The sequence below is a fragment of the Musa acuminata genome, chromosome BXJ3-6, assembly GCF_036884655.1.
Source record: "Musa acuminata AAA Group cultivar baxijiao chromosome BXJ3-6, Cavendish_Baxijiao_AAA, whole genome shotgun sequence".
In the NCBI taxonomy this organism is placed as follows: domain Eukaryota; kingdom Viridiplantae; phylum Streptophyta; class Magnoliopsida; order Zingiberales; family Musaceae; genus Musa; species Musa acuminata.
In genome coordinates this window covers 27,417,046-27,439,510 of record NC_088354.1, presented here as the reverse complement: position 1 = coordinate 27,439,510, position 22,465 = coordinate 27,417,046, and positions in this window count along the sequence as shown.

The following is a 22,465-nucleotide window of genomic DNA, read 5'->3' as shown; positions in this document are numbered from 1 at the left end:
GGGCAATAATGCAGCATGTGATGTTGTTGGTAGAGGAACAATCCGAATTAAAATGCATGATGGTATTGTGAGGACGCTCACTAATGTTAGACATGTTCCTGATTTAAAAAAGAATCTCACCTCTTTAGGCATCCTAGAGGCCCTTGGGTGTAAATACACAACTGAAGGTGGAGTTATGAAAGTTTCTAGAAGTGGCCTTGTTGTTATGAAAGCTTGTAGGTTTGGTAGCTTGTATATTTTGCAAGGAACTACTGTCACAGGCTCGGTTGCAGTCTCGTCATCATCATTGTTTGATTCTGACATCACCAAATTATGACATATGCGTTTGGGTCACATGAGCGAAAAAGGTTTAAGCATATTGAGCAAAAGGGGTCTACTTTGCGAACAGAGTACTAGGCCACTGGATTTTTGTGAACACTGCATTTTTGGAAAGCATAAAAGAGTCAGCTTCAATTCTCTGGCAGTTCACAAAACAAAATGTACACTTAACTATATTCATTTAGACCTTTGGGGTCCAACTCATGTTTAGTCTAAGGGTGGTGCCAGGTATATGTTGACTTTCATTGACGATTATTCCACGAAAGTTTGGGTTTATTTTTTGAAGCATAAAAATGATGTTTTTCTAACCTTTAAATAATGGAAGGCTTTGATTGAGAAGCAAACAGGTAAACATATTAAGCGGCTTCGAACAGATAATGACATGGAATTTTGTGAAGGTGACTTTGATGAATTCTGCAAAAATGAAGGAATTATTCGGCATCACACTATTAGGATGATGCCTCAGCAAAATGGTGTGGCCGAATGTATGAACAGAACACTCTTGGAGAGAGCAAGTGTTAGAACCCTTGCAGATTCTAAACTTGGGGTTGATCTCTTTAGGGGATCGGCCTCCTTGGAACTCTATAAGGGTTCCTCCCTCCAAGTTGCTGCTCAAAGACTGCAGAAAAGATTCATCTATTGCTTATGAAAAGAGAAGGAATACATGGCTATTTATAGGGCTTCTAAACCCTAACTCCTAATATGACTCCTACTTAAGACTCTTACTTCTAACCAACTCCTAGTAGGACTCCTAGTCAAGACTCCTATTCCCTTACAACTCCTAATTCTTCTCTAAGAAAACACCTCCTACATGAATGCCCCTCTTAATTAGGACTCTCCTAGCTAGAGTCCTAACAGAATGTCCCTCTCAATTAGGACTCTCCTAGCTAGAGTCCTAATAGTTTTACATGAATGTCCCTCTCAATTAGGACTCTCTAAGCTAGAGTCCTATGTTGAATCTTGTATTTTGATGATGAAACTACTTAATATATGTTTATGATTTAATCTGCGTTTTGAGTGACGCAGGATGCTTTGATCAGGATGAGACAATTAAAGCAGGAACATCATGTTGTGCCGGAGGAACATGTCAGAAGATTGGACGTCGGGCCGGTGGATCGGTCGACGTATCGACAGAAGGCTTCGGGTCGTGGACTCGGGCATCGGGCCAAGAAGAGCGGGTATTGTGCCAAGGATATCGGAGTTGCGGAGACAACAGGCCGATTGGGCAATAGGCTGCAGGAAAGGACGATGCGCCGAAGAATCGGACGAAGCGTCGAGGGACCAATGACATGCCGGACAACTTGGTTAATTGCTTAGGATTAATTGTCTCGATCGAAGTTTTTGTTTTAAGTGTGCAGGATTAACTACGATGAAAGTTAGACAAGCAGCAGGAGTTACGCCGGAGTCAAGTTCATGATCACAGTGGGAGTTCGAGAGTTCGACGGAAGTTCGGACGGTCGTCGGAGGTTCTGCGAGAACAAATCCGAGAAGTCCAGAAGCTTGCCAAGCGAAGCTCGTCGGAACTTGCCAAGTGGATCGTCGCAAAGTCCAGGAGTTTGCCGGAAGTCCGCAGGAGCATCACCGAGGGTTCATCGGATGATCGACGGAAGTTCGCCGGAAACTCGCCGGAAGAAGCGATTGACGCACCGAAGCAAAGCTGCAGAAATTGTCTTAGATCTAATCGTAGTTAGCACGTTGATTAAGTTGGAAAATGGGAGGTGATCCCATTAACTTAATCTTGGGCCAATTGGGCCCAAATTCGGACTGGTTTGGGCCAAGTTTGGAGCCCAACCAGTGATCTGGAATAGTGCCAGGAGGTGCAACCGCCTAGGCCAGGAGGTGGCACCGCCTGGGCTAAGCCTCCCAGCGAGACTGGGCGGTGCAACCTCTCCAGCCGGGAGGTGGCACCGCCTGAACTCAGTCTTCGAGCAAGACTGGGCGGTGCAACCTCCCTGACAGAGAGGTGGCACCGCCTGAGCTCAGTCTTCGAGCAAGACTGGGCGGTGCAACCTCCCTGGCAGGTAGGTGGCACCGCCTGAGCTCGGTCTTCGAGCTCTGCCAGGCGGTGCAACCTCTCCAGTCAGGAGGTGCAACCGCCTGATCCCGGAATTCCGGGATTTGATCGTTTTGAGCTCCAAATTTGAATTGGGTTGGGGCCTATAAATACCCCACCCATTCAGCACTGAGACAACAAGAACTTAAGCCGAAATCTTGATCTTTTTAGTGGTTCTTAGAGCTCAAAACTGCTAGTTTTCCTCCTCCTTCTGTTCTTCAAGTTTGTGTTGTAAAGTGAGGAGAGAAAACATCTGTAAGGGTTGTCTCCTGAGCCCGTCAAAAGGAGTGAATCTGTAAGAGGGTAGTTGGCCTTCGCCTATTGAAGGAAGGCTTCTAGTTGACGTCGGTGACCTCATCGGTGGAGGAAGCCAAAAGTGGAGTAGGTCAAGACTGACCGAACCACTCTAAATCTCTGGTTTGCGTTTATTTTGAGCACTTTATCATTACTGCAAACCTCCTACTTAGCCTCTGCTCTCTGCGCTTTTACGAACGAATTCTGTGCAGTTTACGTTTACGTCTTGATTTCATTTACAACTGCAAACTGTCTTCTGCGCTTTAACGAACAAGGTTCTGTGCAGTTTACGTTTACGTCTTGATTTCATTTACAACTGCAAACTATCTTCTGCGTTTTTACGAATAAGGTTCTGTGCAGTTTTCGTTTACGTCTTGATTCCATTTAGACGCAAACTGCGTTTTAGACGTAAAACTGCGTTTGGACGTAAATCTGCGTTTAGACGTAAAACTGCGTTTAGACGTAAATCTACGTTTAGACGTAAAATTGCGTTTAGACGTAAAACTGCTCAAACTGTGTTTAGACGTTTTAGACGTAAACTGAGTTTAGACGTAAATCTGTGTTTAGACGTAAAACTGTGTTTAGATGTAAATCTGCGTTTAGACGTAAAACTGCGTTTAGACATAAATCTGCGTTTAGACGCAAACTGCGCTTAGACGCAAATTGCGCTTAAATGCAAACTGTGTTTAGACGCAAACTGCGCTTAGACGCAATCTGCGCTTAGACGCAAACTGCACTTAGATACAAACTGAGAATTAGCTTTTGCATCATAATAGTTTTTATTGAACGAACGCGGCTTTTGGTTTTAAATCGCTGTAAGTTTTCCGCTGCACTAATTCACCCCCCCCCCTCTTAGTGCTCTCGATCCTAACATCCTAACAGACCCACCCTCTTCAAATCAGCCTTGTCCTCAAGGCTGATGATTTGTGAATTCTGGGAATTTGATCTTCAAGTCGTCATAGTTCTCCCAAGTGGCATCTTCTATTGGTAGGTTCGCCCACTGTATTAGCACTTTATTAGTTTGTCATCGTCATCGAGTCACGATCCGTCGATCAATAATGGCACTTGGCTGGGTCTGGAGTTCTCTTTGGGTAGTCATATTTGGTGGGTGGCTTTGGGCTATCTCCAAGCACCTATTTAAAACTTTCGTCTGGCCGTCGGTTTATGGGTGATATGCCATACTCCTTTTCAATTTAGTACCCTACATATGGAATAACTTTGTCCAAAATCTGCTCGTGAAGATGCAAGTAGAATTTATCGTAAGCACAATGCGTTCCTTATAGTGTAATTCTTTTGAGTCCCAATTGTAATGAGCCATGAGGCTTGGTGCTTCATCCAATTTTTTTATAATCTTACTAGTCTTTGAATCTTCCTGCCATTCCATCTTAATATCCTTAAGAAAGTCGCTGGTCGGAAGTGAAACGACCCAAACTTCAACTTGCTCGGGTAGCTGCGAAAGCGCATATGCAAGAACATTCTCTTTCCCCTTTTTGTAAGTTATTTCATAAACAAATCCAAGAAGTTTTATTACCCTTTTTTGCTGTTCAGGGGATGATATTTTTCGCTCCAAAAAGTACTTGAGGCTTTTATGGTCGGTTTTAATTTGAAATCGTCGGCCAATCAAGTAGGGTCTCCACCTCGTTACTGCGCGCACAATGGCGAGCATCTCCTTATCATATGTTGACTTATTTTGATGGGAGGGAGATAATGCCTTGCTAGTGTATGCGAGTGGTCGACCATCTTGCATGAGAATAGCTCCAATTCTGACTCCAGATGCGTCGGCCTCAATAATGAAGGGTCGGTTAAAATCATGTAGTGTTAGCACCGGCATCGTCGTCATGGCTGTCTTAAGTTTGTCGAAGGCAGCGGAGGTTCTGTCCGACCATTGGAAGACATCTTTTTTCAATAAGGAAGTAAGTGGTGCACTGATCTCGCCATAGTTTTTCACGAACTTGCAATAGTAGCCTTCCTCTGATATGATATGCCCAAGATATTCCACCTTATGTTGAAGAAAGCAAAAATTCGTAATGGTTGTTGTGTGTTCAAAAGGTGGTTTTCGGTATGTCTTCTTCGCACACTAATATTTGATGATACCCAGATCAAAGGTCCAGCTTTGTAAAGATTTATGCTCACTTTCATCTAGTAATTCATCTGCTATTGGAATAAGGTATTTATCCTTGATGGTTATGCCATTGGGAGCTCGGTAATCAACACATATTCGCCATGTTCCATCCTTCTTGCGTACAAGTAGCACCGGTGAAGAATAGAGGTTGCAACTTGGCCGAATAACTCCTGTTTTGAGCATTTTTTTTACAATCCTTTCTATTTCATCCTTCTGGAGATATAGATATTGATATGGCCGAGTATTTGCTGGAGGTTTTCCTGAAAGAATCATTATATAATGATCATGCCGACGGGTAAGAGGTAGGTTGTACGGTTTGTCAAATATATCTAAAAATTCAGCAAGCAAAGGAAGTAGGTTTGGATCTTCAAATTGTATTGGCTCTCCCTTAGTTTGCTGCTCAAGTTGTATAAAAAATCTGTTGCATGCTTTATGCAAAACCTTCTCTATTTGTTGTGTGCAAATCGTCGTTATGTCACCCCCACGTTTCCCGTTCAGTATCACCTGTTTCTCCCTACTGTAAAATTTCATAATTAGTTGCATAAAATTCCAAGAAATATCACCTAATGTCGTCAACCATTTAATTATGAACATGGCCTTATGATCATCAGGAGGGAGAAGGAAGAAATATGCAATTATCTCTTGGTCCTGAAGCAATAGTTTCTCCTGCGGGCGCCTACGATCACAATTCAAAATCCGTCCGTTGACGACCTTAACGTCAAACCTGCTGCAATTCTCAATAGGTAAGGCCATCTGGATAGTAACCTTACTGTTTATAAAGTTATTAGAACTGCCCGTGTCGATGAGAACAGTGATCGGTTGTTGTTTGAGAAGGCCTTCAACTTTCATCGTTTCCGGGTTTGAGTAGCCGGCTAGTGCATGTACCGTAACTTCAGTCGGTTGTGGCTCTTCTTTTGCATCTTCTTCTTCATGTTCAAGGCTCTCTTCTAGATGTTCAATGACCTTTTCTTCTATTGGTTCAATCATAAGAAGTCTCCCTTTACTACAGCGATGCTCACGGCTCCACGGCTCATCACAATGCCAACATAACCCTTTCGCATATTGCTCCCGAAGCTCTTCTCTTGTTAACCTCTTTGGTGTAGGGACTTGGTCAATAGTAGGGGGCGCTGAGGGCTTCAATATTACTGGTTGAGGAGTGACCCTAGTCCTCCGAGCTTCATAGTTCAATTGCTCCTCTTGATGTCGTGCGAAAGAGATGGCTGCCATAAGCGTATACGGTTGTCGCGCTTTAACTTCTCTTCGGATCTTCGGCTTCAAGCCCTCAATGAAGGTCCTCAATAGCTGTTTTTGAGACCAATCATAAGTTTGATTAGATAACCTTTCAAACCTGGTTTGGTACTCCTGAATGGTGGAAGTTTGTCGGATCTTTGCTAGTTGTCCATCAATATTCTCGTAATCGGTTGGTCTGAAGCGGATCAACAGTCCTTTTTTGAATTATTGTCATGAAAGGACTCCATAATTATGTTCAAACCAGTCAAACCACTGTATAGCATCCCCTTCAAGATGTATAGCTACAATTTTCACCATAGATGCATCCGCGGTTTTGTGGTACTGAAAATATCGCTCCGCGCGCGAGATCCAACCAATCGGGTCTCCTTCTTCCCATCTAGGGAAGTCCAATCTCATGCATGGATAGTTGGGTTCAGTCATAGAGCCTCCCCTCCCTTGGAACTCATCTCTTCGAGCCTGGTGTGATTGGGCAAAGCTCTCTCCGTGATATGATTTTTTCAGGCTTAGTGGTCGGCCCAATCTGAGTTCGGTAAAGAGCGTCCGAATCTTATCCTCCATTCGCGCCTCCAAGGCTTTGAATTTAGCATTGATTGCCTCCTTAGATGCCATAGTATATGCCTCTAAATCTATGATATTAATATCTCTCTTTTGTTGTCAGGTTAAAAGCATGTATAGTTGAGAGAAGTGATGGTTGAAAGGATTGGTGGATCGATGGATGTAGGCTACGATTTAGGCTTGTTTTGTGGCTGTTTTGGGTGTAGTTTGAGGGTGTGGTTTGGTGGAGTTTTAGGGCTATGGATGAATTTTTTGGATCTGTGGTAGATGGTAGCAAAGGTTTGATAGAAATCAGTGGAAATTGCAGCAAGTATGTGCTGTCTTGTAAGAGTAGAATTATCGTCGAAGAAACAACGGTTTCTCGACATAATTTCCACCAAAAACATGAGAGAATTGAGGAGGGAATTGATAACAAAATCACATTTTATATGACAGAAAGGATATCTAATTTAATCAAGAAAATTTCGGAAGTATAACAGCAAGGAAATTGGTGCAAGTTATTGCCGAATTCTCGTCGAAAAATTTCAACGGGTTACAACGAAAATTTGCAGCAACATAAAATCATTTTTAGAGATGAATTTCTTAATAGATCAATCTTAGATGGAATCCAAGATGATCTATGAAGTGTATAAGAAATTTCATTCAAAAAAGATTGCAAATAGATGGGTTAAGGCAACAATATGCGGCTGAAATTTTCTGCAGCACAGATTTTTAGGTATAGCAGATTGGACGTAAAAGATCAGTGGTTTATATTGAGAATTTTTTGATGAAACTAAAGGGAAATCTACTGTTAGGAAGTGTCAAAGCTATTATAAAAATTTTGTAGAGATTTGGATAGAAACAATGTAGTATTAAGATCAAACAAGCAGTGCTATGCGGCTGAAATTTTACAGTGCAGATTTTCAAGTATAGCAGATTTGACGTAAAAGATCAATGGTTTATATTGAGAATTTTTTGAAAAAACCAAAGGGAAATCTGCTGTTAGGAAGTGTCAAAGATGTCATAAAAATTTCATAGTAATTTGGATAGAAAAAGCATAGTAGCAAGATCAAACAGATGGTACTAAGCGGCTGGAATTCTGCAATGTATCTTTCGTCGTAGAGATGAAAACTTTGTGACGAAAGGTTTATGCAGCATTATAGGAACAGTTTTTTTTTTGGATTTTCGAATAAGGATAACTAAATTGCAGTAGCAGTAAGGTAGGAAACCAGAACCTGTTGTAATTCACGGGGAGCTCAAAGGATTATCCGCGGTGGTGGAGATGATGGCGGAATTCGGCGACGACCTTTTAAGCAATTGTGGGAATTGCTTTGGGTGGTTGTGGAGGGCTGATGGATGGCAGTGGAAGGGCAGCGAGATGCCAAGAATGCTGCTCTGATACCAGGTGATAGAACCCTTGCAGATTCTAAACTTGGGGTTGATCTCTTTAGGGGATCGGCCTCCTTGGAACTCTATAGGGGTTCCTCCCTCCAAGTTGCTGCTCAAAGGCTGCATAAAAGATTCATCTATTGCTTATGAAAAGAGAAGGAATACATGGCTATTTATATGGCTTCTAAACCCTAACTCCTAATATGACTCCTACTTAAGACTCTTACTTCTAACCAACTCCTAGTAGGACTCCTAGTCAAGACTCCTATTCCCTTACAACTCCTAATTCTTCTCTAAGAAAACACCTCCTACATGAATGCCCCTCTCAATTAGGACTCTCCTAGCTAGAGTCCTAACAGAATGTCCCTCTCAATTAGGACTCTCCTAGCTAGAGTCCTAACAGTTTTACATGAATGTCCCTCTCAATTAGGACTCTCCAAGCTAGAGTCCTAACAACAAGGTGTATGATCTCAAATGTAGGGTTGACAAAGGACTTTTGGGCAGAGGCGATTAATACAGCTTGTTACGTTGTCAACCACGCTCCTTCTGCGACACTTAACTTTAAAACTCCGAAGGAAGTTTTGTTAGGTACTCCTGCTGATTACTCTGATTTAAAAATTTTTGGGTGTCCAGCATATATGTATATAAATGAAGGAAAATTAGATCCTCGAGCTAAAAAATACATTTTCCTTAGGTATGCTTCTAGGGTGAAAGGATACAGATTATAGTGTTCTGATCCCAAATCCCTAAAATTTGTAATAAGTAGAGATGTTACTTTTGATGAATTATCTATGTTATCTTCCAAAGAGGAATCTACTAGTTGTACAAATGATAGTGCGCAGAAACAGGTGTAGTTTGAGATTGGTAGGTCTGATTCTTTTCATTCAAACTCTTCTACTCAAAGAATGCCAATAGATGGTCCCGAGTCTACTGACACAGATGATCTAGAGGAAGAGCAATATTCTATAGCCAAGGATTGACCACAGAGAGATATTCGACCACCATAAAGATATGTAAATTTGGTTGCATATGCTTTATCTGTTGCAAAAGAAACAAGTGAAGTTGGTGAGCCTAATTCCTACTCAGATGTAGTTTCTTGTGATAATTCCGCTAAGTGGTTGATCGTGATGAATGAAGAAATTGAATCTCTCCATCGGAATAGAACTTTGGGATCTTATGAAGCCGCCTTTGGGTAAGAAAATTGTTGGATATAAATGGGTCTTCAAAAGGAAGGAAGGTATTCCAGGGGTTGAAGATACAAGGTACAAAGCACGATTAGTTGCAAAGGGCTATAGTCAGGTACATGGTGTTGATTTTAATAACGTATTTTCACCTGTTGTTAAATATAGCTCTATTCGTGTTTTGCTTGCTTTAGTTGCCATGTATGATTTGGAATTGGAGCAACTTGATGTTAAGACAACTTTCTTACATGGTGAACTTGAAGAACAAATTTATATGGAGCAACCTCATGGATTTGAAGTTGATGGTAAGGAAGACCATGTTTGCTTATTAAAGAAATCCTTGTATGGATTGAAGTAGTCTCCAAGACAGTGGTATAAGAGGTTTGATTCTTTTACGTTGGGTCATGGTTACATGAGGAGCATGTATGATAGTTGTGTCTACTTTCGAAAGTTAACTGATGGCTCTTTTGTATATTTGTTGCTTTATGTTGATGATATGCTTATTGCAGCTAAGAATTTGTCAGAAATTCATACTTTGAAAATGCAATTGAGTAGTGAATTTGAAATGAAAGATTTGGGAGCAGCTAAGAAAATTCTTGGCATGGAGATCACAAGAGATCGAGGAGTTGGAAAATTATTTGACTCAGAAAAATTACCTTAAGAAAGTCTTGGAGAGGTTTGGCATGAAAAATGCTAAGCCAGTTAGTACTCCTCTTGCTAGCCATTTTTGGCTATCTGCTGCTCAGTCACCACAGTCAGTTGAAGAGGAAGAATATATGGTGAAAGTTCTATATTCTAGTGCCATCGGTAGTATTATGTATACAATAGTTTGTACTCGTCCAGATATTTCACAAGCAGTCAGTGTGGTTAGTAGATATATGTCTCGCCCGAGTAAAATACATTGGTAGGTTGTGAAGTGGATTCTCATATACTTGCAAGGGACTTCAGATGCTTGTTTGGAGTTTGGGAAAAATCGTGACACTTTGGTTGGTTTCGTCAACTCTGATTATGCTGCGGATCTTGATAAATGAATCTTTGATAGGTTATTTTTTTGCGTTGGCGGTTGTGCAGTTAGTTGGAAAGCTTCCTTACAACCTGTCGTGGCTTTATCTACTACAGAGGCAGAATATATGACAATGACAGAGGCGATCAAAGAAGTTTTATGGTTAAGAGGTTTATTCAGCGAATTATGTCTGCATCAAGGTGTTACTACAATTTACTGTGATAGTCAAAGTGCTATTCATTTGACTAAAGACCAGATGTATCATGAGAGGACGAAACACATTGATGTGAAGTTTCATTTTATTCGGGATATCATTGCTGAGGGAAAGGTCCTTGTTCAGAAAATTTATACGAAGGACAATCTAACTGATATGGTTACGAAGCCTCTTCCAATTGACAAGTTTAAGCAGTGCTTGGACTTGGTTGGTGTTTATTATTGGTGATTGCCCATTGGGGCTTTTATGGAGAAGGTGGAGCAAGTTTTGTTGGGACATGCCAAGGTGGAGATTTGTTAGTTTGGCAAGTCCCATAGTCCCACATCGGAAAAATCAGGCTTGTTATCTCCTATTGGAACTATAAATAAGGTTTGAAGTCAGATGCACCACAAGAAGCATCACAAGAAAGTGTTTGCTTTGGGTTTAAGTCCACATTCAGTTAAATAGTTTGGGCTTATAGTTTGGATTTTTTCTTGTTTAATATTTTCGGGTGTTTTATGGCCTAGGAACTATTGAATCTCGGATTTTGATGATGAAGTCAATTGTCATTTGTTATCTAATCTATATGTTGAGATAAGTGTACAGGATTAACTACGATAGAAGAAAGACATGCAGCAGGAGTTGCGCCAGAGTCAAGACAATGATCACGTTGGGAGTTCGAGAGTTCGACGGAAGTTCGGATAGTCGTCGGAGGTTCTGCGGGAACAAATCCGAGAAGTCCAGGAGCTTGCCAAAGAAGCTCGTCGGAACTCGCCAAGTGGATCGTCGCAAGTCTAGGAGTTTTTTGGAAGTCCGTAGGATCATCATCGAGGGTTCATCGGATGATCGACGGAAGTTCGCCGGAAGCTCCCCGGAAGAAGCGATTGACACACCGGAGCAAGTTGCAGTAAATGTCTTAGGGAATATCGTAGTTATCACAATGATTAAGTTGGTAATGGGAGATGATCCCATTAACTTAATCTTGGGGCAATTGGGCCCCTGAAAAACCCAAATTGGGCCAAATGGATCAACCCATTCGGACCCTGATTTCTGCCAGGCGGTTGAACCGCCCAAGCCAGGAGGTGGCACCGCCTGGGCTGAGTCTCCGAGGGAGACTGGGCGGTGCAACCACCCCAGCCAGGAGGTGGCACCGCCTGGGCTCAGTCTCCGAGTGAGACTAGGCGGTGCAACCTCCCCTGACAGGAGGTGGCACCACCTGAGCTCGGTCTTCGAGCTCTGGCAGGAGGTGCAACCGCCCTTGATAGGAGGTGGCACTGCCCAGAGGCTCAGTCTTCGAGCTCTACAAGGCGGTGCAACCGCTCCAGTCAGGAGGTGCAACCGCTAGATCCCGAAATTCCGGGAATTGACAGTTTTGAGCTCCAAATTTGAACTGGGTTAGGGCCTATAAATACCCCACCCATTCAGCACTGAAAGAGCACTGAACATACACCGAAATCTTGATCTTGTTCTGTGATTTTTAGAGCTCAAAATTATTGTAAAGGCCAAAAGTTCTTCTCTCTCTTTTCTTCCAAGTTCTGAGCTTTAAAGAGAGGAGAGAAAATTTTATAAGGGTTGTCTCCTAAGCCCGTCAAAAGGAGTGAAACTGTAAAAGGGTGGTTGGCCTTCGCCTATTGAAGGAAGGCCTCTAGTTGACGTCGGTGACCTCGTCGGTGGAGGAAGCCAAAAGTGGAGTAGGTCAAGATTGACCGAACCACTCTAAATCTCGGTTTCCATTTACTTTGAGCATCTTATCTTTATTGCAAACCTTCTCAATAGCTTACTGCCTTTTGTGATTTTACGAACATGTTTCAAAGTTCAGTGCTTTCCGAATCGGCGTTTAGACGTAAATCAGTTTTATCGTACGAACATCATATTTCAGTTTGCGCTTACGTTTTGATTTCCATCATAACTGCAAACTGCCTTTATATCTTTGCTTTAACTGCATCTCGCTTCATCTCAAGTTAAAGTGGTTTACGAATCGATTTCACACCGAAATTGATTTTATCGTACGAACATCGTATTTCAGTTTGCGCTTATATTTTGATTTTCATCATAACTGCAAACTGCCTTCATAGATTAACTTTAACGTCATCTTGCATGATCTTAAGTTAAAGTAATCTTAGAATCGGCTTTCACACCGAAATCGTTTTTATCGTTCGAACGTTTTTTATCGTTGAAAGATTTCCGCTGCACTAATTCACCCCCCCGCCCTCTTAGTGCTCTTGATCCTAACAGGAACATCTTCCTAAGGCATTTGTAATATTCTCTTTTATAGTAGTGATTTGCTCCTCTTTCGTCCGTGGATGTTGGTCAAGGTTAATTGACCGAACCACGTAAATCTGGTGTTCTTGTCGCTTTTATATTTTCACATTATTGTCTTTGTTGGGTTGCCAAAATTACCCTTCGGTAAATTTCTTGGGGCTAGCTCTAACAGCAGGAGTTACGTCGGAGTCAAGACCATGATCACGTTGGGAGTTTGAGAGTTCGACGGAAGTCTGGACGGTCGTCGGAGGTTCTACGGGAATTAATCTGAGAAGTCTAGGAGCTTGCTAAAGAAGCTCGTTGGAACTCGCCGAGTGGATCGTCGCAAGTCCAGGAGTTTGCCGGAAGTCCGTCGGAGCATCACCGAAGGTTCATCGGATGTTTGCCGGAAGTTCACCGGAAGCTCGCCGGAAGAAGCGATTGACGCACCGGAGCAAGTTACAGTAAATGTCTTAAGAAATATCATAGTTAGCATGAAGATTAAGTTAGGAATGGGAGGTGATCCCATTAACTTAATCTGGGGGCAATTGGGCCCTTGATAAACCCAAATTGGGCCGAATGGATCAACCCATTTGGACCAGAATTCCTGCTAGGCGGTGGCACTGCCACGGTCGGCGGTGGCACCGCCTAGGAGATGGTCTCCCAAGAAAGCTAGGTGGTGCAACCGCCCAGGTCAAGCGGTGGCACCGCTTTGTCATGGACTTAGCTGGTTTTTCCTAAGTCATGCGGCGCCCTTGCGTGTCCGTCCGTAAAGGTCATCCTCCCCGAAGCCTCTCATTGTCCCTTAAGACGAACAAAAGAGAGAACGGGTTAGAGAGAATGTCTCAATCGGGATCCACAAGCAAACATCTCCGAAAAACACTTCATAGACAATGCAAATTACAAACAGACTTTACAAGCTCTGAATAGTGGCACAACAAAGGGTAAATTGATCCATTACAGACCGAAAATCTCTCGCACGTGTCCACATGACACAACCTTTATTTACAAGCTTAAAGAGGCCACCAACCCAACTAAAATGGGACTATTAAGCCTTCGGCCACCCCTCTACATGCTGTACAAGGCATGAACATGCCAAAAGACATGGACATACATAAGCATTACATCAAACATCTTGTTTAGAAGTTTGTCCGTGACATTCTCCCCCACTTATTCCTTCGACGTCCTCGTTGAAGCCTTTGTCGACACTGCAACTCCTCGCCTTTGCTGAGTCTTCAATCTTCTGCTCCAGCTACAATGCGCCTCTTGGCTCCCAGTTGCTCTCCGCTGTTGTTTTTGAGTAGTCAAACCTTTGATCCGCCATGCTGCTTCAACTCACCAATGACTCTGACTCTAGTGTGGGGTTGGCTGAGTTGTGTTGATCCTTGTTGATTCCTGCGGATCCCCCAGATGAAGGAAAAGACCATCCTTACTACGCCAGTCTCTCAAATGCCTCATGCTGTTGAACTGGGTGGATGCTTGTTGAAGCTTTAACGAGCATCGTCTCGTAAACTTATGAAGTTTTGGGTCATTCCTCCATAAAATTTGCTCATTGACTCTTCTTTCACTTAGTTTTCACATCCAAGTAGGTTCGCATCACTTCCGCTTTCGATTGGCATTTCGTTGGGAAATGAAGCAGACAATCTACTCTCAGTAGCACTGATCACCGTTGGTGAGGATTTGACAACTATTGTCTTCCATTGTCTTCAAAGGGTCTTTGAACTTGTGCAGAGCTCCTCTGCTAGATATATAAGAGAATTGGGGTACTCGGTTTCGCCCATTCTCTTAAGAGTTGAGAAGGCAAAGGTTACTTGACTTCGCCCGCCTCCTCGAGGTTGTACTCCATGCATCGAGCTGGTTACTAGCCTTCGCCTGCTCTTTGCTCACACTTCTGAAGCACTAGAAGTGTTTGCACTCCTTGCGTTGAGTTAGTTACTGTGATTCACCTTCTCAATGCCATCGAACTTCTGGAATGCAGGAAGTTTTCACCCCAACTTGGAGTAATTCTCTCATAGGTTTGGTCGCCTCTGGGATTGTACCGTCTTCTCCATCAACCCTACCGCCTACTCTATTGAGTAGCAAAGGTACAACACCGCGTACTGCCTGCTTCGTTCCTTGGTTATGCACTCTAGCATGACCCGAAGTCCTTCACTTTCGGCTATCTTGATGAGAAGCTCATTGACACAGGTGTTACGAAGTTCCTTAGCCTCTGCCCTTCAACCTTGTCTCGGTACTGTTAGGATCGGAGCTGCACTAAGAGGGGGGGGTGAATTAGTGCAGCGGATTAAAACTTCGGTTTTGAAGAAATCTTTAATACGATGAAAAGCAATATCAATGGAAACCTATTTTAGAAGCTTGATAACTTAGAAACGTATGGAAGCCTAGTAACTAAGTAGAGAAGTTTGTAGTATGTAAATGGCAAGAGTAGGATGCAAACCAGATAACGCAGCAGCTTTTAAAGTGGTTCGGTCAAAATGACCTACATCCACTTGCGAAGCCTTCTTTGAAGAGGCTTCCAACTTTCACTAGCAAATTTCTTGTAGGGGAAGGACTAATACCCCTCTTACAACCTTTATAAGTGGTTCACACTCTTACAATTCTTTTCAACAAGATGGGAGGAGGTGAACACTTAAGCAATATGAAAAACAAGGCTTGCAAAGACAATTCTAAAGCTCTCAACTCAAACTATTGCTTTTCAAAAGGTTGTCATCTCAGCTGAAATTTGAGGGGTATTTATAGGCCTCAAGAGGATTCAAATTTGGGCTCCAAAATTTGAATTCTCTTTTGTTTTCGTGGCCGGCGGTGCCACCGCCTGTCAGTGTCTGACACTGACAGTGGACTGGCGGTGCCACCGCCCAGTCTTGGCGGTGCCACCGCCTAGGCCAATTCAGCTCACTGGTTGGGCTCCAAACTTGGCCCAAACCAATCCGAACTCGGGCCCAATTGGCCCCTACTTGGGTTATAGGATTAACACCTAATCTTAACCCTAATTAATGTGCTAACTATGAATTTAAAGACATTTTCTAAGCTATTACAAAGTCCATAAATCAAGACTTCTTCCGGCGAGCTTCCAGCGAACTTTCGACGTTCTTCCGATAAACTCTTGGAAACCATTCTGCGGACTCCCAGCAAGCTCCTAGACTTCACGATTTGATCTTGGCGAGTTCCAACGAGCTTCTTCGGCCAGCTTCGATCTTTCTCGGCGAGCTCCGCGAACTTCCAACGAACCTTTCGGTGAGCTTCCGAAAAACCCTTCGGCAAGCTCCCTACTTATTCTTGGCTAGTTCCGGCAGCATTCTCGACGAACCTTCGGACTTCCGTCGAACTCTCGAACTCGCAACGAATCCTTCGTGCTTGACTCCGACACTTTGTTTTGCTTTATGTCTTCATCGTTATCGTAGTTAATCCTGCACACACAAGCAAAAACTCTACTCCGATCAAGACAATTATTACAACGCGAATTGATATTCTATTGCCCGGCACGTCATTGGTTGGTGCTTCGCCTGATTCTTCAGCGCATCGTCTTCTCTTGCGGCTTACTGCCCAATCGGCGGTTGACCTCCGCAACCCCGATATCTTTGGCGCAATTCCGCTCTCCTTGGCCCGATGCCCGATGTCCGAAGCGTTTAGCCATCCAATATCCTGACATGATCTCTTCCGACGCAACGTCAATTCCTCCTGCGTTAATTGTCTAATCCTGATCGAGTAGACCTGCATCACTCAAAATGTAGTTTAAATTATAAACACATATCAAGTGGTTTCATCATCAAAATACGAGATTCAACAATCTCCCCCTTTTTGATGATGACAACCACTTGATGACGGAGTTAACCTTAACTCCCGGAGTTTAAACAAACTCCCCCTATTAATATGCCATATTGATAGAACCTTGAATTCAAACAGAATTCAAGTTATTGCAATATTCATCATGAATACTTGCAACACATCATCATGAACATATGCATAAACTTATGCATCACATGTCATGTCATCAACATACTTCTCCCCCTTTGTCATCAACAAAAAGGAGAAGTACCACAATCAAGTGTTTGTTATATGGGTTCAACTCATTGCATGAAAAACATAATATTAAATTTTTATTATCATGTAATCTAGCAATTTTACAATGTTTTAAAACTTGCAAGCTAGCAATTTAGAGATGTTCAAGAAAGCAACTCTTGCTTCTTGAAATATGCAAGTGTTATAAGCTAGCAAATTCAAATATATGCAAGGTGGCATATTTGCTTTTCTTGAGATAGGCACGATAGCACATTTTTGCATTTTCTTGATGTTTCAAGCTAGCAATTCTCGGTGATGTTCAAGATAGCAATTTCTTCTCTTTTGAGAAGTACAATTTTTATTTTTTTCTTGAATTGTGCTAGCAATCTATCTCCCCCTTTGTCATTGTCAAAAAGAAGGGAAAAACCCTTTACATCAATTTCTAAATCATGACAAAGGTAAGTAATCATTCTTCTTTGTGCATCATTATAGTTTCAATACATAAATTCATTAACATTACATTACATTTTTTTTTTTATGCACGATACCAAATCATCATTATGAGCATATTAAACATGATATTCAAGCATTCATGATATATCATTTTGGCAACATGATCATAGCTATTCAAATGATGGTATCTAAATGTCAAAATTCATTACATCCTATCATGCATGATCATTGACTTCTCATTTGTATTTCATGTATTATTTCATTTCATCTCATAAGGAATATCAAGAAGAGTTATTGGGTGATGAGATAAATATTTTATGAATACACGGAATTGTATAAAAATCATATCATAAGTGTTTCATGTATTCATATTATCACATGAAGCATACAAGACAATAATGCAAAGAAATCATGTCATAAAGGATATCAATGTGAAAATTCAGCAAAGATCACATGATACAATCGCAAAGCATGATATAATTATGCGATATATCATGAGATGATAATTTATCATATCAATGAAAGATATCAATTGTTAAACATAATATGATAATAGTCTCAAAATTTTCAATTTGTGATACATGTGATACATTGCGATACACTAAAAACTTTAATGCGATGCTTTTAAGGATATCAACCTATTTTTGATACAAAGCATGGCAAGAGCAATTATATTGCAAGTTTTCTAAGTTTTGCATTTTTTGCTTCTTTCGAAATAGCAATTCTTTGCTTCTCTTTATATTGCAAGATTTGTAATTCATTGGTAGTGTTCATGATAGCAAGTTCTTTCAATGAAATGATTGAGCTAGCAAATTTTTCTTCTTTTGAAATATGCAGGCTAGTAAACTAACTCCCCCTTTATCATTATCGAAAAGAAGGGAGAACTTAATGGCTAAAAATTTCAACCATTCAACAAGCCAAATATGCAAAGAATTCTTAAAAGATATCAATAAGGATCAATTCGTGAATACCAAAGATATGATTCATGGTTCATTAAAATTCTTCTTAACAAGTTCACGATCAAGATTCATATAATTCATAATAAAGCAAATTGATGTACAATCATCACACAAGACATACAAGGCAAAGAAATCTTGTTATTTCTATATTATGAAATATATGATATCAAGGCTCATGATTCATTTGAAAAGATATAGCACAAAGAGCAACTTGAAACATTCTTATCAAGATCATATTTTAAAATATTCCAAGTATCAAGATATCAATATGACACTTCATTGAATTCTAAGAAATCAAAAGACAAGTTATACAAAAAAAATCATAATCAAATTATCATTTTTGAGATTCATAACATGTTATTACTATTTCATCAAAATCAATTTCGAGATTCACACAATATCATGAAATCATTAATCTCGATAAGATGGGAAAAGCATTTTCTTTTTAAGTGATTCTTTTAACACATCATAAAAAAAAACTCATTCATAATTCAAGTGATTTACAAGATATCATAAATGAATTTATCACTTGTATTTCATCAAAATTGAGAACTCTAGAGATAGAAAATGATTGAAGCATTTAACATAATTGAAGCATGATTCATATTTAAAATGTATCTTATGTCGTAAATACGAATCAAGCATTTGTCAAATCTGAAATCATCCTCAAAATTACATTCAATAAATTCATATATGACAAGCATAGATTTATTGAAAAATCGATAAGATAGAGGATTACATTTCATTTTTATAAATTTCTATTCATGTGATTTGCTTCTTATGAGCATGCCTTTGCTTTAAAAAAAAATGTCAACATTCAAGATAGAAAGGTAAATTTCATAAAATAAATTATCAAGCATGATTCCATGATAACATCCTTTTAATATCTTGATATTCATTATCAAGTATGATTTCAAAAAGTATGTTCAAGAGAAATCATTAAGACCAAATGCATGATACACTCATTTATTTTCAAAATATTCATCATGTTTATTTTCATGAGATTCACAAGATTGGTAAAATAAATTCATTAATCTCAATAGGATATAAAATTCATTTCCATTTCATACAATTGATTTCATGTGAGGGTGTTTAAGTCTTTTTATGAAAACATTGTATCATCATTTAAAGTTAAAACATAAGTTTCGTCATAAAGCCGTCAAGACCAAACACATCAAAAATAAAACATCATGATATCACATCTATCATCAAAAGACTATCAAGAAATTCATACATAGATGTACATGCACTATGTCATCTTAATATGTCATGAGATTGTCATCTTAATTCGTCATAAAAATGATTAAACCAAAAACATGTTAATCCAAAATGAGAGTATCAAATCAACATTTACTTCAAAAACTCATGCATGACATAAAATCATCAAAATACACATGCATGGATTAATCATAAGCATTATCACATATCATATAACTATCATCCATAATGTTGCATACATCATTCAACATTTCAAAACATAACATGCATGAAACCTTTGCAATATACTTTTCATGATCAAATTTTTTTAATTTTTCAAAGATGCTACAAAGAAAAATATGATATAATTTTTAAAAAACAATTTTTTATTTCCTATTCCTACTATCTAAATTAAGCACTCATGAAGGGCTTTAAGTAATTTCAAAATAATTCAAGAGAGTTGAGTTACTTACCTTGTAGTCGAAGCCCGTCAAAGCCCAATTCGCCGTTTCACCTTTGGAAGTTCTTGATTCATCCTTGGTTGCCTTCCTCTTCTTTGGCCTCTTCCTCCGTTCAAGTTCATTGTTTATTTTAGATTTTTATTTAATAAACTTATTAAGATTTAGTGTTCGAAGTTCAAGTTCATCATTGTCCTCATCACTTGAGTCATCGCTCAAGTGGTATTCATTTGTCTAGAGTTCCAAATCCTTCCTGTTCTTTGGAAGGTGATTTTGTTCATCATGTTCATCATGTGTATTGTGCATCATTTCATATGTTATCAACGAACCAACTAGTTCTTCAAGTGGAAAAATATTTAAATCTTTTGTTTCTTGTATTGCGGTTATTTTAGGATCCCACCTTTTTGGAAGGGATCTTAAGATCTTGCTTACGAGATCAAAATTCGAAAAAGATTTACCAAGAACCCTTAGATTATTGATGACATCCGTGAAACGGGTGTACATGTCGCCTATAGTCTCGCTTGATTGCATTTGAAAAAGCTCAAAATCATGCAATAAAATGTTAACTTTTGAGTCTTTGACTCTACTAGTTCCCTCGTACGTGATTTCAAGTGTTCGCCAAATATCAAAAGTCGTTTCGCACGTAGAAATCCGATTGAACTCATTTTTGTCCAAAGTGCAAAATAAGGCATTCATAGCCTTTGCGTTTAAAGTGCAAAATCCGGCCATTCGTTTATCGGTTTAGAGGGAAGTTGAAAACCATTTTCAATAATATTCCATAAATCCAAATTCATAGAAATCAAGAAAACTCTCATTCGAGTTTTCCAATAAGTGTAGTCCAATCCGTTAAACAACAGTGGACAAAAAACTGATAAGCTCTCTTGAAAGCCATGAAGAGCCATTTCTCTCGGGTGTAAATCCGAAATGAGAAATACCAGGCTCTGATACCAATTGTTAGGATTGGAGCGGCACTAAGACGGGGGGTGAATTAGTGCAGCGGATTAAAACTTCGATTTTGAAGAAATCTTTCGTACGATGAAAAGCAATATCAATGGAAACCGATTTTAGAAGCTTGATAACTTAGAAACGTATGGAAGCGTAGTAACTAAGTAGAGAAGTTTACAGTATGTAAATGGCAAGAGCAGGATGCAAACTAGATAACGCAGTAGCATTTAAAGTGGTTCGGTCAAAATGACCTACATCCACTTGCGAAGCCATCTTTGAAGAGGCTTACAACTTCCACTAGCAAATTTCTTGTAGGGGAAGGACTAATACCCCTCTTACAACCTTTATAAGTGGTGTTGAATCTCGTATTTTGATGATGAAACTACTTGATATATGTTTATAATTTAATCTGCATTTTGAGTGACGCAGGATGCCTCGATCAGGATGAGACAATTAAAGCAGGAAAATCATGTTGTGCCGGAGGAACATGTCAGAAGATTGGATGTCGGGCTGGTGGATCGGTCGACGTATCGATAGAAGGTTTCGGGCCGTGGACTCGGGCATCGGGCCAAGAAGAGTGGGTATTGTGCCAAGGATATCGGAGTTGCGGAGCCAACTGGCCGATTGGGCAATAGGCCGCAGGAAAGGACGATGCGCCGAAGAATCGGACGAAGCATCGAGGGACCAATGACATGCCGGACAACTTGGTTAATTGCTTAGGATTAATTGTCTCGATCGAAGTTTTGTTTACATGTGCAGGATTAACTACGATAAAAGTAAGACATGCAGTAGGAGTTGCGCCGGAGTCAAGACAATGATCACATTGGGAGTTCGAGAGTTCGAGAGTTCGACGGAAGTTCGGACAATCGTCGGAGGTTCTACGGGAACAAATCCGAGAAGTCCATAAGCTTGCCAAAGAAGCTCGTCGGAACTCGCCAAGTGGATCGTCGCAAGTCCAGGAGTTTGCCGGAAGTCTGCAGGAGCATCACCGAGAGTTCATCGGATGATCGACGGAAGTTCGCCGGAAGCTCACCGGAAGAAGCGATTGACTCACCAGAGCAAGTTGCAGTAAACGTCTTAGAAAATATCGTAGTTAGCACAATGATTAAGTTAGAAATGGGAGGTGATCCCATTAACTTAATCTTGGGGCAATTGGGCCCCTAAAAAACCCAAATTGGGCCGAATGGATCAACCCATTCGGACCCTAATTGTTGTGGGAGGTGCAACCGCCCAGGCCAGGAGGTAGCACCGCCTAGGCTAAGTCTCCGAGTGAGACTGGGCGGTGCCACCGCCCCAGCCAGGAGGTGGCACCGCCTGGGCTCAGTCTCCGAGCGAGACTGGGCGGTGCAACCTCCCCTAACAGGAGGTGGCACCGCTTGAGCTCAGTCTTCGAGCTCTGCCAGGCTGACACGGACTTAGCTGGTTTTGCCTAAGTCGTGCGGCACCCTTGCGTGTCCGTCCGCAAAGGTCAGCCTCCCCGAAGACTCCCATTGTCCCTTAGGACCAACAAAAGAGAGAACAGGCAAAAGAGAACGCCTCAATTGGGATCCACAAGCAAACATGTCCGAAAAACACTTCATAGACAATGCAAATTACAAACAGACTTTACAAGCTCTGAACAGTGGCACAACAAAGGGTAAAATGGTCCATTACAGACCGAAAAGCTCTCTCACGTGTCCACATGACACAACCTTTATTTACAAGCCTAAAGAGGCCACCAACCCAACTAAAATGAGACTTATAAGCCTTCGGCCGCCCCATTACATTCTGTACAGGGCATGAACATGCCAAAAGACACGGACACACATAAGCATTACATCCAACATCTTGTTGAGAAATTTGTCCGTGACATTCTCCCCCACTTATCCCTTCGAC